The sequence below is a fragment of the Microtus ochrogaster genome, chromosome 7 (genome assembly GCF_000317375.1).
Source record: "Microtus ochrogaster isolate Prairie Vole_2 chromosome 7, MicOch1.0, whole genome shotgun sequence".
Classification (NCBI taxonomy): domain Eukaryota; kingdom Metazoa; phylum Chordata; class Mammalia; order Rodentia; family Cricetidae; genus Microtus; species Microtus ochrogaster.
In genome coordinates, this window is record NC_022014.1 from 67,611,696 (window position 1) to 67,631,350 (window position 19,655).

The 19,655-nt window shown below is 37.2% G+C and overlaps 1 pseudogene; it reads right to left on the minus strand.

The window, feature by feature from the left end:
* The window catches only part of LOC101993895, a 1,577-nt pseudogene extending 1,411 nt beyond the window's left edge, over positions 1-166 (minus strand).
* Positions 167-19,655: the final 19,489 nt, after the last annotated feature.

Here is a 19,655-nt window from a genome sequence, read left to right on the forward strand (position 1 = left end):
AGAGAGAGAGAGAGAGAGAGAGAGAGAGAGAGAGAGAGAGAGAGAGAGAGAGACCTGCTTACCTCTTCAGAAGAACAGCAGGGAAGAAAGCTGAAATGGGTGGAGCTTGTCTCTTAAAGGGATCTTTTGCACCTGCATATAGACTACTAGAGGATGTAGCAGCCATAGGACCCTGGGTTGGCCAGGATACTGCTTAAGTGCACCATGCCAGGTGACATAGGCCAGCATAATGCCTGAATCCTAACAAGTATGTCTTTACATGGTCATGACTCCAAGCAGTATTTTTGAGTGTTTTTTTTTTAACTGCAATGCTAGAGATTCAACACAAGGGTGTCCTGAATGCAAGACAAACATTATATCAGCTACCTTTCCAGCCATTAAATTGTTTGAATGACATTTGATGAAAGGGATGTTTTAAATCACATCAGTCTTACTGGCGTATTTCAGAGGATCAATGAGAATTTGCATCTCTCTCTCCAAAACATGACTTTCTGTCTCCCTCCAGTGTGTGTGTGTGTGTGTGTGTGTGTGTTTGTGTGTCTATGTGTGTGTGTGTGTGTGTGTGATGTATGGGAGACATTATAAAATTGGAGTTGACAGTACTTACAAGTAGAAGACTGTATATAAAGCATTCTGACTTTTGGCTGTGTCTGGAAAAATCCCTTTGGCAGCAATATTCTAAGCCGAGAAATGGCTGCCTCTTTTAGACAGGAGCCATTCCCCAGAGGGTCACCTTCTTTATTGTCTTTCCACAGCTGACCTGATTCATTGATTTGCTTTGTTTGTCAGAGCTCCTGTGTATGTGACCACTGGCTTAATTGGACATAAAAGTGCAAAAGGGAACAAGAAAATTTAATATGTGGGATGTTATCAAATATAAGGTCATACTTTATTGTGAAATACACACTAATTGCTAATGGAAATAATTCTGTTATATAGGGTGATGCATGGGTGAAACCAGCAAGAACAATCTAAGATTTATAGCCAAGGCCATGTAATCTGCCCTATTGCTTTTCCTATCAATAAATTTGTACAAAACACACCTCTATTTCATCTTAACAAATGGGCTACTTTAAGAGGAGCTGTAATCTGGCAGATGATCCAGAGAGATCCTATGCATCCCTACTTTTCTACTCATGGTGTCTCTATTATTAATATTTTGCACTAATGTTGTACACTTGTTAGAACTGATAAAACAGTATGGATGTTTTACTAAAACCTGCAGATGCATTAGGGCTTCCATTCTATTTATTGTGTGATTTAAGCTACATAACGTTCTGAAAGATCAAAACTGTAGAGAGAGTAAGGGGATGTGTAGCGGCCACTCGTGAGGGCATGGAGAGAGAGGGTAAGCTGGCAGCAGAAAGGAAATACAATAATAAGGGTAGACACACGACAATGCATGTTTATCTTATTTCATTTTTCAGTCTCATTTTACCATCTTTGAAGAGAGGTACCAATATCTGGCTGTAGGTACCACCTTTTAACTTTGTTTATATTCCTTTAGTTCACTTATTATTATTTTATTGTTATTAAAATATACTTTTATTTATTCTTTGAAAATTTCAAATATGTGTGCAATGTATTTTAATAATATCCATTCCCCGTTACTACCCTCCAGCTTGCCTTGGGACCTCACAACGTATCTCCCTCCCAACTTCGAGCTGTCTTTTTATGAATGCCTACAAACCGCAAGGAACTGCCCTTCATATTCTGAGGCCTAAAATTTTTATGGAATAGGAAGAGACTGAAAATCACATTCTTTTTGGCATTGCCTACCCAGTGTTGAATGCCACAAGGATGTCAAAGCTCAAATTTCTCACAGGGTGTCAATAGGATTCTTCCCTGGGGATGAGGTTGGAATCACCCTCTCTTCTTCTATGACCACATTGTACTCTTGCTTCATTTCTTCTTTTTTCTTGATCTGCAGCTGCAAAGTTGTTATCTTACTATATTATTTCACGTACGAAATTCTACCCTAAGGTCTGATTCTGGGTATTTCCAAGTAAAACACTATCAAAAAATTCTTATTACTGAGACAAAAAAAATGAATATATGGAAGTGGAATGTTAAAACGCAGAAATTATGTAATTATATTAAAATCTCAAAAAAGAAATAATTCTTCAAAAAACAGTAAGGTTTTAATACTAAATAAATAATGTGTTTTGCAAATGTGTTTGTATAAAATAATCTCTGAAACATCCATAGAATTTTGAGGGAAGAATTTCAATATTTTCTCACGCCCAAAACTCAGTGAAAGAGTTCATACAACCTATAGTTCTTACATAATGACAAATTCAGCAACACAACAGAAGTCAAGGGGCTGTGTTTTGATACGCCAGCAGTATAGCTTTTGTAACTGGATATCTGTGACCCCATGAAGGTCATAAGGGATGGTTACCATGATGTCATGGTTTTTCATTTTGCTATGATATTTTTAAACTTAATACCTCTTCTCTTTTTTTGGAGTAAATTATGTACTTTGATTGTTTACATGATTATCTCTGAATCATAAAAATTCTCTTCCCATATTTTACTTTGTATAGCTACATTTTTGTTATGTGTTTTCTCTTTGCCCTTCATTGACTGGGTCACATGAAAAATGAGAGCATTTATTTTCTTGCATCATAGTGGAAATTTTAATAGCACATTTTACTGGGCACAAATTTGTTCAATAGATGCACTGGGTAAATCTGATATGTGTTTTGTATGCCCAGTGCTGGCTTCGTATGAAATCTTGCCTTGGATCATGGCTTTCACTTTGTTTTGTTATAATAACCCACCATCCATAGTGTTAGAATCTATTTCTATTGGCAAAATCCGAGAATCAAATATCCAGTTCTCCACTAGGTGTGAGTTTTAATTGGCTAAAGGAGACACATTAAACCTTAAACTAAGATGTGTGGCTGTTTTTTAATGTCACTGTTATTTTGGTCAATCATCAAATAAAAAGAATTAGAGTATTAAACATTCTCTCAGAAATCTGATTTTTTTGAAACTAAATTAAAATAGTTACTTATTTTAAACACTACTTTCATCATAAAATACGGGTTTGCTTGCCCCAGACTGTGTGTAATAGAAAGCAGTCTAAAGGAGACTACTGCAGCCAGGTTTACCATATTTTGCTGTAGACTCAAGAATCAGTTGACTTAGACCAATGTTTTTGCTTTTAATGACTTTCGAGAGTCACACATTAATGTGCTTATATAGAAAAACCTTTTATAGTTATTTATCTTTTCAGAAAGTTGGTATACATTTTTATAATTATGTATAAATATGCTAATTATTTGGAGTCTATCTAACTACTTACACACAGACATCAAAATATGAAAATTTACAGTAGCAACTGTGATATTTAGATTTAAGTCTAAACTTCATTTTCACTGGAAATGTAACTCTATTAAGATATTATTCTCAGCCCTTTTCTTCCCTGTCTTTTTGCTCATTACCTCCTTACTCTATCTGAGACTCAGGCTCATTATATAGTCCTAACTGGCATGGAATTTACTAAGTATACATAGGTTTGTCTTGTGGTGGTCCTCCTGTTTTCTGTCTCTGTGTGTTGGGATTATAGCTGTGTAACACTAGTTCTTTCTTTTCATGCATTAATCAGTATCTTTCATCTTAATTATTGTAATTTGAATCAAGAGTTTTAGGGTGGAGACTATGTAGACATTATTCTGTGTAGGTATTACTCTAGATATTGCACACATTTGCAAATAGATGTATGTGTGTATATACATATGATAATTGAAGATAAGGTTCCTGCCTCTGATATCAGACAAGGAATTTGCAGAGTTATATGTATTTTGATAGATGTGATGTGCTGATAACATGCATATGGGTAACTAGTTCACACTTCAAACTCAGAGGAAGCCTGCCAGGCCATTCCACTGCTCACTCATGTAAAACACAGACCTGATAATTAAGAGTAGGCATCAGACCTGCAGATCAATCTAATGTTAAGCTACTAAATTTATTGTGATTTTGTTATACTGGTAATAGAAATCCATAAATTACACATTTATATTGATATGATTATTACATTTTGCATACACCTTAGAAGTGGGTCACGAGGTCATATTTAGAGATGCTAGAACAAGATGATAGGAGCAAGCTCTACCGCATGCTTCAAATAGATAGTCCCTTATTTCTGGACTCACATGCTGTCTAGCCTCAGGAACATGTTCACAGGACTTGACTTTTCAAAGAAGAACGAATGACGAAGAGCGAATTCAGGGGCACAGTCATGCTATTGGGACCTGTGCTAGGCTCCCTCTTTTCCTTGGATACCTCCCACCTCTATCCACATGAAACATGCCACATCCTTTCATTTGATTTTATGAACAAGACTATGAGATACTAATGAACACACAACTGTGTGATGTTGTGTAGTATTATGACAAAAGATCTGTTTCACAGGCGAATTTTAAAAGAGACCTCTAAACGGGATGAAACAGTTTTTTTTTCTAATGTTTCCTCAAATTACAATTTTTTGAGTCTCCATTGTTTTTAATGATTGTTTTTGTCGTCAAAACTATGTTTGATGTTCTTTGTGATTTGGGGGAGCTTATTTAAAAGTGCATTTTTTTATGGTAAAAGAAAAACTGCCTTCAGACGCTGTGACTTCATGTAACAATGGCAGCACCCAATTTCCCTCTCCCATTATCAGTTCCTAGAGTTCCTGCTTAACAGCATTCTACAGTCTACTCTGAACCACTGGTTTGGAAGCTCTTTGAAGTCACATTAAGGTTTAGGTCCAGGAAAATACTATCTACCATCCTATGTACTGGGAAATGCTTTTAATATCGTGTTCAGATTTCTTTGGCTTATTATTCCCTTTTTCATCACTTTGTGATAAATGAATGTATAATCAATCAATTACATTCATTGGGTTCACCAATCACTTCTAGAATAAAAAGAATAATTTACTATATATGTATATATATGTATATATGTATGTATATATATATATATCATAAACTAAACTTCTTCCCCAAAACACCTCAGTTTTCTGTTCTTGAATGTTTAGCTTGAGATGAATTCAGATACTCACTTTGTTCTTTGAGACTCAGAAGGAGAGTTTTGATGTCTACATACATGGAAATTGAAAAATGCCTCAACTGTGCTCATCTCCCAGAAGCATTGAGCCTGTAATTCCTTACAGCAACTCATGATTTTGCTTGACTTAGCTTCCCATTAGCTTTATCATAAAGAAAGGGAAAACAGAGTAAAGGCGTGACCCAGTTGGTCTAAGTGCTTGTGGAACAAGTGTGATGACCTGACATAGCTGGAAACGAGGCACGACTCTCTGAACGCACCAGCACTGAGACAGGCAGCAGGAGGGATTTCTAGACTGAATAGCTATTCTGCTTTCCAAAATGGCAAGTTCTGTGTTCATTTACTTAAAGAGTAAGCTGGCAAGGCAGAGGCCTCTGCTGTCTACAATTTCCCATAGAAGAGAACACATGCACACACATGCAGACACTAAAAGACCACATACATGAAATAAACAAACAAGCAAACAAACCTTTTCCTTATTTGAAGAATATACTCATGTTGGGAGATGCTACTGTACTTCATATTCTCAATGTTGGATATTGAACGTAGAGTCTCATGTCTGCTAGGCAAGTACACCACCAATATGCAGCCTCAGTGCAATTATTTTATGCTCAAGATCTCATGGCATAAAGCACATTGGTAATTTCTTGCATTATTGTGTAATAGATCTACCCTGAATTTTTTTCTGTATTCTTGTGACATGAATGGAAATACAGGATGAGGGGATAAGTCTATTTTCTAAATTTCCGAATACTGGCAAATGGAGTGTACTAATTAATGCTCTTAACTACAGGCTTTGAAAAGTCCAACTCTCCCACAATGTCTGAAATAGTTGGTGTCGTGAGGTACAACATGCAGCTTTCTCCAGAGAAGAAGAACCAATAGAATGCATTTGAATTATAGTAGGATATTTGCTAGGTTGCTATTTCAGTAGGGACTGAGTAGTTCAACAATAGCCATTTACATGTGGGAATGACAGAGAACTCAAGAACTGCTTGATCCACTAACCTGGATGTGTCAGGAGTCCCTAAACTCTGCTGGAGACCTGAAAGTTTCCTGTAGAACCACTCCTGCTCCATTTTAGTAGAAAGGATGAGGAAGCTGGAGTTTATTGTCAGCAAAGGATAGCAGCCACGGGGAATAAGGTGTTCTTCACAGTCATAAGATAGGCAAGACACACTGTGTTTCCTCCAGCCCTGTGCTGAAAGAGGTTCTTAGTTTGCAGGTGAATCGTCTTCCTTCAGATGAGTGTATCTCGAAACACCTGGGGCTAATTCTAAATTCTCTCAAGTTGATGATTAAGACCAACTATCTCAGGGGTGGACTATGAAATGTACCGTATAGGCTTGTGTATTTTACACTTAATCCCTTTTACGTCTGTTGGTTTTGCCAATTCCAATATGCTAGTTTTCATTTTATCATATCATACCATACCATATCATTATATCTTAAAAGTATATTTTCTTTTCTCTACTGAGAGACAGAAAGTGGAACCAGATGAGAGGGGAGTTAGGGAGGATAGGGAAGAAGCACAAGGGAGGGAAACTGTAATCAGGATATATTACCTAACAAAAAAAAATCTATTTTCTATAAGAGGAAAAAGAAAAAAAAAGCCATCAATGAGGAATAATATTTTAAATGGAGAAGTGTTTATATCCAGAAAATAAAGTTTAAAAATATTATTATAGAAAAGTTTAGAATGCTGAAAGCAAAGTTTGATAAGTGATTTTTTTTCCTTTTTATATGCTAGCCCTAAAGTCTGTGGGTTTCTAGGTAGAAAACGTTCTCTTGGGAAGTAGCTTAGCTGTCACTCATGCTACATTCTGGCAAAGAACTTGGTCACATTGTCTCCATGGCTTTGGAAATTGTGGGTTCCTGCATTTAGAAGTAGTGAATTGATTTTGTTGAACCTATTTCAAGGAATCCCAGCATTCAAGCAGTACCATGAGGTCTTCTGGCTTTTTGTCACAATTACACCAAATTTAGAAAAACAAAACAAAACAGGGAAGAGATATTTGACAAACTTCCAGTTTAGTTATAAATGTCCAAAGTTCTGGCTAGGAAAAGTTTGATTTCTACAAAATTTTGCATCAGTATGAAATCAATTAACATGCAGTAGGAAAGACTGCTCAAGGGCTTCTGAGGAACTAAGCAGACTCAACCATTGTAGGCTTAAGGGTATGAGAAAATGCATTTATTTAAGACTTTCCCTACGAAAACAGAGAGCCTTCTCAAGCATGCCAACCTACTAGAGTTCTCATTCACTCAGAGGTTAATGCAGCTGTGATCCAAGGCGCCCTGCTATTGACAGAAATGGCAGCAGACAATGATACAATTCACAGGGAACTATTTTTTTTTTTTAATTGAGAAAAAAAAAATTCCTGCCTCCTCCCAGCCTCCCACTCCTCCCACCCTCCTCCCACTCCTCTCCCCCTCCCTCTCGAGTCCGAAGAGCAGTCAGGGTTCCCTGCCCTGTGGAAAGTCCAAAGTCCTCCCCCCTCCATCCTGGTCCAGGAAGGTGAACATCCAAACTGGCTAGGCCCTATTTTTACAGGCACATGGGATGCAAATGTTATGGGATAGTCAGGCTTCCATGCAGATTTCAATGAATATCTATGAGACTAGGCAGTGTGACAGGTTTGGAGTCCCTGCACACATCCTCTGTGGTAGTGATATGTGAAGCTGTAAGGTGAAGACTAGTGGAAGTATCTTCTAATGAAAGTGTCACTCAAGCCATGGAGCCAGCCAAAGCCAGAGGCCATATGGACTGCAAGCTGAGAGACCATAGTCTCCCAGCTGGCAAGTCTAAGCCTAATGGAAATTAAAGCAGGGCACTATGTGCTGGACATTGAGCTGTATGATTTGATGGGTTTTTTTTTCTTTATGGCTTTTGTCCTTGCTTTGAGCACCCCTTCCTGACTATTATATTTTTCTTTTAGAAAATAGGATATTTTCTAAATATTCTATTATCAAAGTGAGAGGGTTTATTTTGAACCAATGTATCTTGAAATCATACAAATTTTCTTTTGACTTCTTAGGTGCTCCCACTCAAGTATTTATTTTGCATCAGAAGAGACCTTGGGCCCAGACTTACTTTCTAAATAGTGTTTGAATAGCTAAGACTTTGGAGACTCTCAGAGATGGACTACATGCCTTTGTATTACAGTAAAGTCATAAGTCATGTAAGCTAGGCATGCAATATGATAGTCTGAATAGGAGATTTCGGTATTTCTTACTACCCAGTTGATGGTGATGATTTTGGAGGTTTTGGAAACTTTGGGATGTTGGACCTGGATGGCGGGTCTTTTGTAAGCTAAACTTGGTCCACAGTCTCTTTTTTTCTTTGTGTCTTCAGTCAACAATGTGATGAACAGATTCTGATACACACTCCTGCTGCCATGTTGTGCTGCCTCCACATGGGCAGAGCAACATGAAGCTAAGAGAACATGGATGGATTCCTCTGAAATTATATACTAGAATAAACACTTCCTCATTTAGGTTGTATATGGCAACTTATGAGAGGTTTGATTAACAAGTTCATAACAACTGTAGTTACAGCTTATAAAAAAGAGAGTCCTAAGGCAAGTTTAGTGGAATATACCAATAATCTCAGCACTCAGGAGGGAGAGGTTAAAGGATTAGGAATTCAAGGCATTCTGATTACAAAAGGAGTTAGAGACCAACTTTCGTTTCACGAGACCCCAAATTTGAAGATAAAATCAGATGGATATGGTATATATGACAAGAGGATCCTTGGGGTTTTCTGGCGTGCCAGCCTGGCCTAATTGATCAGGTCAAAGCTAGTGAGAAAACTGGTCTCAAAATCACATGGTAAGTGAGGTTTGAGGAATGATGCCAGAGGTTATCCTCTGGCCTCTATATGTATGTATTCAAATCATGCCTATGCACATGTGAACACATGCAGACACACACAGCACACATTCATATACATAAGACCTAGGCAGAAACTATCTCTTCTGACAAGTTTTATAACTTTAGAGATCATTAACTTTCATCAAGATAGTAGATAAATAAATTTATAATGATAGATTTAGTTCACAACAGACAAGACATGAAAATAATACCTTGTCTTAAGGTCAGAGGTCAGTTTGGGCTTTTACAGTCATCAATCATAAATACTTAGCTGAAAAATGTAACAGAAAAAAGACATCTATTTTTAAGTATTATATTCTGCTGTCAAATGTTTTATTTCTTCTTCTAATCAGTCTTTGGACCTGTTAAATCATCATTAAATAGCATATTCCTACATATTCAGTTTGGTTTGCTTTCATATTAAATTATTGGATACAACCTATTAGTATCTTAAAACAAAAAAATTAACTAGTTGTCATTGCACTGGAGCTCAATACATAATATTTGGAATTGCTTTTCATCTCCAAATCCATTTTCTATAACACCGAACAATAGATGTCACTGTTTTGCCTATAAATATGAAATGATTTCATTTGATTGTTTTTCTTCATAAACAACCCTTTTGCTGAACACATAAGTTATAAAGTTCTGGTACAAAAATCTCAAACACTGGAAGCATCTCTTAAATATTAATATCTGCCAGTGTTTTCTCTAAAAAACAAATTAATATACTCAATTCATTATTTTCTGAACCATTTAAAGCACAGCCAGTTTCAAATTACTTATTCTATGCCCTCATGTTTATGTTTTAGCAATTAGGGAACATTACATGGAGAGCTAGGGAAAGGTTATTCATAAAATATGTTCTCAGAAGAGGAAAAGAAAACTCTCAGATTAAAATTATATCTTAAGTCCATGTAAAGACTAGTAAATAGATCTGATTGACAGAGGAGCTAGAAAAATGGAAATCAGGAATAGAAATGCCAAGAAGGAAGAGATGCATAAAGAAATGTGACCGAGGCCAGTAATAAGGGAGGGTCAGATGGTGATTGTAGTCTAGACCTTGTAGCTGGAGTCAAGGCCATATTCAAATTGATGTCAATTTCAAATAACCAAATCAGAGTTGTTGAAGTATTGGCAGAGGAAAGCTGACCTTAGAGGATCAGTCGGTGATATTTGGAGATTAATGATGATGCATCTTGGGCCTGTCTTGAAAGAAGGCTCGTCAAAGACATAAGAAGACTGAAAAATTTATCGTCCATTTTTTCTTTCCCTATGGAATATAACACATTCTGCAAAAGTCCCACTTGTGTATACTTGATACACAAACAGTGATAGGTCAATTCACCGAGTTTGGTGAATGAGGGACAGCCAGGCTCTGAATCTAACAAGCTGTATCTCCTAATTATATTTATAAAGTAGGTTAGGATTTATGAGCCACTTTCACTCTTATTATCCAGGCTCCTCTCTAACTCCTCAGCCTTTTGCTATCTGATGTCTGTATCAACCAGATCGCTCAGAGGTTATTAATGACCTGACTCCTCAACACCACTGCTCTTAAGTCATTATCCTTCAGCACTGTTTTCTTTTTAACACAGATAATGACTCTCTTCCTTTTAAATCGTTTACCCTGTGGTTTTAGTATCTTTCTTCCCATCCCCATTTTTTGTTGGTTTTCTGACTTCTCATTTTTTAACTCTTTTCACCTAGGAACTGTTGACCCTTTTATCCTTTAGCCCTCGTGATTGTGGGTTTCCGCCTCTGGCTGTCTGTTCTCTGAGTACTTTTCTGAATGATGTGCTCATGAGGAATGTTCAAACCACTTAATGTAAAAGCTATCAGCTTCAGTCCTTTAACATTTTTCTTGAAGCACTAATGCTTGTGCATATACCTTTTCCTATGGTACTCTTTCTCCTTCAATACAGTTCTTACAGTTCCATCCCCTCTGCTACAGTTGGAGAATTATGAGAGCATGCCTTTCAATGAGAACCTTGTTAACACAGAGGATTCAGAGTGAAGGAAATAGATCTAGCTTTACATCTTAAAATCACCTTTTGGAAACAACAGTTGGGCCTGTGACAGCTCATGGGTATGCAAAATATTGTGTCATTTTTTTCATTTTATTTTATTTTTTTTTGCTTAAGTATAACCTTCTAAGTTTCATACCAAAAAATACATGCCTAAATATTTTTCCTATGTGCCTTTCCAAAAAAGATCTAGAAGAAAATATTCCGAATGTTAATACAAATGGAAAGTCTGTTCTACTTTCGTTTCTATTATGGTGATAAAATTCCCTCACAAAATAATATGCAGGATGGAGGATTGACTGTAGGTCACAATTCCAAGTTGCAGTCAATCATTACAGGGAAGCAAGGTGGCAAGAACTTGTAGCAGCTGGTCATGTGATATCCAAAGTTATACAGAGAAAAAAAGTAAGTGAACATATACTTCGTATCCAACTAACTTTCTCTATCCTTGTACAACACGGGTCCCAATCTCAGATAATGGTGTCACCCAGTTCCAGATTGGGTCTTTTGACATCAGTTAAGGCAATCAAGGCAATCCCCTACAGACATGCTCACAAACTAATCTAATCTAGAAAATCCCTCATTGAGACAGAATTCCAAAGTGATTCTAGGTTGTGTCAACTTGACAGTTGAATTCACCATCACAGTAACCTTGTGTCGTTTTTATCTTGAGCCATACAGTATGGGGTGGAGGTGAGATTATACACTCTTATCCAGATTCAGAAACTGATTCAACCAGGTTTTTTTTTTTTTTTTTTTTTTTTTTTTTTGACAAGGCTCCTTTATGGTTTTAGAGCCTTCAATAGCACAAACAATGTTCTATGTTGCCCAACCATGCTTGGAAGTCAAAGTTATCAAGCCAAAGGTCATTAGCAGGTGGCAGAAAAGACTCAAATATTGGCTTATTTGCTTAAGTGTAGTATTGATATGTAACAGTAAATGACAAGGGACTGAGAAGCCCCCACTGGCTAAAGCAAAGAAATTGCATCAGTAGCCACACTGTGGAGGTTTCCCTTGGCTATCTAGCTGCAGACATGAGGATACAGTATAGGCATGCAACTGCTTCCTTACAATTGTGAGCGAATACAGAAGACTAGGCCTCCAAGTGTCAATGCCTTTATGAAAATTTTAGTATCTGTCATTGGACAGAATTATTTTTAAAAAAGACATTAAGAAGATAAACATAAACTTGTTCTACATTCTATATAGTTAAAGCTGGTAGGAAATCATGAATTTTAAATCCTTAGGAAGTACCAGTGTGATGTGGGATATGAACATGACATACATCAACGTAAATGTTACCCTCCCTCTTAAAGACAATTTTAGAGGGGAAACAGAGCTCTGAATATGTTTCTAACCAATGGTCCTTCACACTCAGGAATTCAGTTTACTTATCTCCCTTGAATACCCTTACTTTAATCTCAGCTGGGAGACCCCTCCATCCCCACATTGGTCACTGTACTCTCCCGGATGGGCCACTGTTGTGGTTTAAAAGGGAATGGTCCATGGGCTCACATGTTTGAACATTTGGTCTTGAATTTACAACACAGTGCTTAGAAAATCTCTAAAATCTTTAGGAAGTGAAGCTTTGCTAGAGGAAGTAAGGAAACAGAGGAGAGCCTTGAGGCATTATAGCCTGGCTTCCAGTGCATTTTGGCTCCTGCTGCCAAGACTTCCCAGTATCTTCGACTTGATCCACTTGAAACATAAGCATAATAAACCTTACTTCCGTCTTTCCCTCCTCCCTTTCTTCTTTCCTTAAATTGCTTCTTGCCAGGTGTTTTGTCACAACGAAATGAGAAGTAACTAAAGCAGTCATTCTGGGACAACATTCCTAAGCCTTTTGTCTAAATGAGCCATTTCTATAGACTCATGACACTTCATTCACTAACCTGGAATTGCAAACAAAAATTTCTTTTTTTGTTGCAAGGATTTGTCTTTCTCATTTATTAGTGAATTCATTAAGGGCTGGGACCATTGTAAAGCCACGCTTCTATATTTGGTATTTACTATAGAGAGGATTAAAATATTTTATTAATACTTCCTATGTTGGTTATCCAAAAGGATTCTGAGATTAATTTAATAAGTGCTAATACGTAATGCTTTACCTTTATGGAGCAGATGAGGAAATAACGAAGCCTAGAGAGAGTCAAAATTTGTTTGAATTCACATAGCCACCAGGTGGCCAATAATTAAATCAAACCCAGAATCTGACTCCAGGTTTGATAATTCTTCCTCACTGATCTTGTTTATGCCTAATATCAATATTTATACCCATGTGCAGACAGAAAAAGAATCCTGATTCTCTAGGATGGCCCAGTGCATCTTCCCTTTTCATCCTTGTGGAACAAAATAAAACCTGAACAGAAGCATAATAGTTAAAGTAAGTGTGTCAAAACTCGCCAATTATTTATGAGTAACACCATTTCGATTTGATGCTATGATGATTTCTTCATTTTCCCCAAGACTCATTTTCTTCCTTTTTATTGTAACTTTTATATCTGTCTTCTATCTCTATAACAGAATGCATGCCACTTTCTCATATACACAGACATTTGTTTAGCTCATTGTTTTGGATGATGAATGTCCATGATGAATGGCCCCATCTGGTAAGATCGTCATAGGGTATCATTATACGGTGGAAATATTGAAGACACGTATTTAGGTGTGTAGAGAAATGGAGGGCCAGTCTACCTCTCCTCGCACAGAGCCTTTTTGATCCCTAGTAATGAGCTACAAACTCTGTAAAGAATGGCCTCTCACTATTGCCTCATCTTTAGCTGAGCATCAGCACAGGAGAAAGGAAAGACACATTAAAGTCATAGCTCCATTTAAGACCTTCTTGTTTACCTACGGTTGCCGGCAGTGTCCATCACAGTCAGGATTGTATTAAATGCAGAACTGCAGAGGCTGCCTAGACGATCGTACCTACAGTTACTGGCTCAGTTCCATATCCTGTTTAAACCATTAAAATGCTCGGTACTTTTTTCCTTTTTAACTTCTAAATTTACGCTTATTTAAGATTAAAAAGAAATGGCATAAAAAGAAAAAAATCACATTTCAAGAAAATGAGAAGTTAAGGTTTGTTATGAGCAATTGTTCTTTTGAAGAATAAAAAAATTGCATGAAGCATTTATAAATGACAGCTTTGCTTTGAAGATAATATCTTACATTATGAACAACAGGTAACTTTTGACATAGGTTTTCTTAGGGAGCATACATCAGTAACTTCATTTCTGCTACTGGAATGATATTTTACATGTGTAATCAAGTTTTCATTCATTCACTCAGTATATACACACATGTATATATATTTATATAACCTCACATCAATACTTTATGTAGATTACTAAAAATAATTGAGTAAATGAAAGCAATAGAATAATAGCTTGAAAACTTGTTATTGCAAGCTAATAATAAAAGAAAAATTTGCAAATATGAAATCTTGAACTTGGAATTTTAATGCCAGTTTCTATTAGTTGCAAGTTCATGCGGTAATTTAAAATGTCTGTCCACTACAGGAGAAAAGTCTACTTTAATTAATAGATAAGTGCAGCTTATAATTAGCATGCCAAGGTTTCGTGTGTAAATGGATGCTTTCAAAGTACTAAGAGTATTTATTTTTCTCAGATTGGAAGCTCTGACATTTTCCGTACAATCTTATTAGAGTGTTAATTTACTTCACAATCTTCCTTTCTCACGGCAGGGCATCTGTGCAAACTGTCAACAGTTCTGCTAGTGAACTCAGTTGATTTTCTTCTTGAGTGTGTTTCTTTCAGAATATTTTATTTGATACACATTTTCCCATCTTTTCAAGGCCCCACGGATTCCTAAGAAATATTTTGTTTTACTTTGTTTGACAGGATTGTATGTAGCCCAGGTGGTCCTAGAAGTTGTGTACAGCAGTCTGACCTTAAAATGATAGAGTTCTGGCTTAGTCTGATTCACTGCTGCTGGCAAGGCAGGTGTAAGTCACAAGGCCTGGCCCAAAAACTTATTAAAATCACTGGACAGGGTTATGTGCATTTGACTGAGGATGACTGAAGAAGCTCAAAAGGAGGAGAGATATTGATATTAGTTGTTGAGAGAGAACGATATTGGAGAAGTTTTAATTAATATCTGCAGAGAGGCACATTGGACTTCCTGAGAAATACATTCATCAATATATTTGAATATGTACACTATATACCACATGCTAAAATATACAGTGTGATATAACATCTTTTTAATGAAAGAATAAGACAAAAATTAGGTGAAATTACTGCAGAATTAACTTAATTTCTCAATGACTTTTGGTTTTCAATTTTTGTTATTATAAATGTTAATTATACAAAGTAATATGGTCCATCACAACATTCATACACATACATATACTGTATTTTGATCATGTTCGCCTTACCTTATTTTTCAAATTGTATCACTTTATTTTTCTTTTATGGTTTTTCCAGACACAGTTTCTCTGTGTTGCTTTGGAGCCTGTCTCGGAATTAGCTCTTAAGACCAGGCTGGCCCTGAACTCAGAAATTTTCCTGTCTCTGCCTTCCGAATGCTAGGATTAAAAACATGTGCCACTACTACCTGGCTTAATTTTTTTTTAATTGTTAGTTTTAAAATTTTAAGCTGGGAAGTGGTAGTGCTTGCCTTTAATCCTAGCACTCGGGTGGCAGAGGCAGGAGGATCTCTGAGATCAAGACCAGCCTCAACTATGGAGTAAATTCTGGGATAGCCATGGCCTCACAGATAAACCTTCTTTTGTAAAAAGAAAACAAAAACAAAAGCAAATTTAATTAGATTCCTCTCTCCAACCCCTTCCATGTCCTATCTGTCTAAGCCCTTCTATGCCACAAAACACCTTTTTTTTGTTAACATACACACCCATACATATAATGTGCACAAATACATAAATCCAACCAGCTGAGTCCATTCTTCTTATATGTGTGTATATATTTTCAGGATGAACACCTTGTACTGGATAACCAATTCAGGAACTCTGGGCTTAGCTAATTATTCTCCTCTCTAACTTTATCTTTTACATCTCCTTTCTTCCTTCCTGTTTTCTCCTTTGGTCGCTGCCTATTTTTAAAGTCGTAGATTCCACATATGAGCTAAAACAGACTACTTATTGTTGTGACATTGATTTTACCTTACATGAAGATATACAGTAGCATCAATTTCATTTCAAAGGATACAATTTCTTTCTTTTTTTTTTTTTGCTTAATAAAACTTGCTTTTGTACACACATTTTCTTTATTCACTCATGGGTAAATGGATTAATAACTGATTACATGACTTGTCTATGTATTACAGAGAACATGCAGCTATGGGTAAAATAATACTGCTGTTCACTGATATGCTGACTAGAATCTTTCAGATGTGTATACACACACACTGAAAGAATTATTATGGTATCATTTAAGCAACAATATAAACAGATGAGTATGATTATGTGATGTTGGTAAGAAAAAAAAAGCCTTTTAGAAAGCCCCTTAGCATGATCACTTTTGCTGAATGTGCATATAACACATACACATATGTGTGTGTGTGTGGTGAGTGTGTGTGTGTGTGTGTGTGTGTGCGCGCACGCCTGTGGGGGGCAGAATTCAAGGAACAATGTCAAAGGTCCTAATACACATAACTGTGATTGAAAGAAGCCAGGTTTGCACACATAACAGTAATATTATTCCATTCGTATAAAAAGCTGCACACCTTTAACTTTAATGTAGGCACTAAGGACAGCAATGAAGCGAGGAGGAAGCTGGTAGAGCACAATGACATAGGTCTTGGGTGTGGTCCCCACCCAGGTGAGTTTACTTTGTAAAGCATTGAACCACAAAGACCATTTGTGAATTTCATGTTATACTTATTAGAAAACAAAATAATCGATATCAGAATGCTGAACCTCCAAGTTCTTTATCCAAACTTGTGTGTGTGACCAAACTGTTAAGGGTACTTGATATTGTAATTAGAATAACGCTGATAATAAAAACATCAGTGACTGGCATAAATGAGACAAAGGGTGGGAGAAAATGAAACACCCTTCCATCTTTTTATAAAGCCTCTATATATCTCAGTAAGAGCTAAAAGTGAGGGTGGATTCTGTTTGTGTGTGTGCACACACGTGTGTGTGTGTGTGTTTATGCGTGTGCACATTGTCATGCATTTGTACTTGTTTGCACACTCCCAATGGTTGTGTGGTATAGTGGAAGCTGTCAGCTGTGCTGCTCTCTCAGGCTCGCCTTCATCCTCTTCAGTGTCTCTCCTTGAAGTTGAAGCTTGTCACTTTTCAGCCAGATTGCTGTCCAGCACTCTCTCCTGGTACATACTCAATTCTCCTTCAGTGCTAGCGTTATAGAAGTGAATTACCACATCTGGCTCTTCCTATGGGTATTGGGCCTCAGAGTTCACATCTAACCTGCTTGGATAGCAAAACCTCTTATGCACTGAACTAACTTCCTCTGCCCCTCAGACCTTATTTTTATCCTATTCATATGTACATGTGCGTGTACATATACTCACAGATACATAATGTACTTATACATATTTATAAAGTGCACAGGTTTTCTTCTCTCATATATTTCATTCCAGCTGCAGTTTACCCACCCTCCCATCCCCCCAGTCTCTCCACCCCTACTTCCCCTCTCCCCCAGATGCATCTCCCTCTGTCTTCCCTCAGGAAAAAAAGCAGACCTCCCAGGGACATCCATCAACTGAAGGGAGCAGATGCAGAGTCCTAAGGGGAAACATTGGGCTCAGGAAGTCCTGCTGAGAAGGGAGAGAAAAGATTAGGGGAACCAGAGGGATTAGGGATGCCACAGATTCAAGTCACTGGGAGTCATGGGGGCTCGCAGAAATCAGGGTCTAGCCTGTAAGGGTCTGACCCAGGTCCTCTGCATTTATGTTATGGCCGAGTAGCTTGCTGTTCTTGTGGGATTCCTAACAATGTGAGCAAGTAGAGTCTCTGACTTTTGCCTACCTGTGTGATCCTTCTCCCACTGGGTTGCTTCCTCTAGCCTTGATGTGCTAGTTTGTGCCTGATCTTAATGTAGCGTGTTTTGCCATGTTTTGCGGGTACGACCCATTCTTTTTGTTGAAGGTTTTTATTTTAATGAAACAGTCATCTTATACTAAAGTTTGATTTGAAAAGTTTCAGCTGTTTTAATAATAATGTATAATTCCATCTGAAGAAATCAATCAACATAGTGAAGTATATTTAGAGACAAACAGATGAGTTCTAAAGACCGAAGGCCCTTGTTGGTTTCTCCCTCACTGCTTTGCAGGACGCTAGTATTCCATTGCTGTGTGGCCACCTAATGAATAGCTGTCAGCAATTCCTCTCGGGCCTTCATATTACCAGAGTTTGAAACAGTAAACTATTCTTGCTAAATGTGGCTCCAGAATTTGGAGGCTACAATTTTGTCTGTCCACTTTCTCAGATTTGTCTTATACTTGCTGTGTAAATCTCTTGAGTTCTTTAAAAACGAGTTTAGAATGGACAGATTTGGAGCCACAAGATCCTATTCTTGGATGTCTGTTGATACTAATGCACTAATTTATTGTGTGTATTAAATTATTATATTCCCATTCTCATATTAGATTAGCATTCTTTTTAAGAGATGACTTCTTGAGTTTCATATCTAGAAAGGTTCTCCATATTTAATTAATCCAAGACATTAAAATTTCCCACAACTCTTCCTTGTGCTTTAAGTAGTTGTAGGTTATCTTGCCCCTTATACGGGAACTTTTCTGTTTGCTTGCTGACTATTGCCCCAATTTGAAACCAGAATCCTTTTCCATAAAGCGTATCAGTGAAAAATACAACAATGTGTGAAAAATTATAGACATCAAAATCTCCTACACTCACAAACACACAAATACTCATCGTGTGTGCGCATACACACACACACACAGACACCACACATGCCCACACACATGACTCAGGGATAATTACAGTAATTGAGACTTAAATGCTAAGATAAAAATAAACAAAACCCTTTCATTTCTATGCTCTCCAACACTCTCTCACAGCTGACTTCTCTCTCATCCCAGAATGACTCAATCTCAGAAACCATTTGAATCCACACAGCAGTGCAACTGAGGGAGATTTATAAGTGGGTATCTGATTGACGCTTGCTTGGTGTTTTCATGCTCATCCCTGTAATTCATGGTATTTTGCTTTGCCAGCTACAAATACAGGGAATCTGATTTCACTGCAGCTGGTTTCTTCTACAGCAGGGTTTCTCAACCTCAGGACTAATTTTTTTTGTTTTTTTTTTAAAAATATTTATTTATTATTATGTATACAATATTCTTCTGTCTGTGTGTAAAGGTGATCATTTGTGTGGGAGGCAGTTCCTCATACTATAGAATATTTAGCATGCTCTCTGGTGATCTACATTATTTCAGCATCCCCCTCCCCCAGCAAAAACAACCAGAAAGTTTCTTAACACTGCCAGTTGTCAATACCGACAGAGAAAAGGCAAAATCTTTACAGTGACAACACAGGAAGAAAGCAGACTACATTATGGAAATTGAGAGGAAGAAGAAAAGACCACATTTTTGACCAGGATGATTTAAGATATAAGTTCTCCAGGGGACCTTTATGCTTAGATAATTTGGACAGATTTCTCCTGTAATAAGAGGTAGAAACTTCAGTACCGTATCCAAGATTTCATTCCTGATCTCTGACCTTCGCTG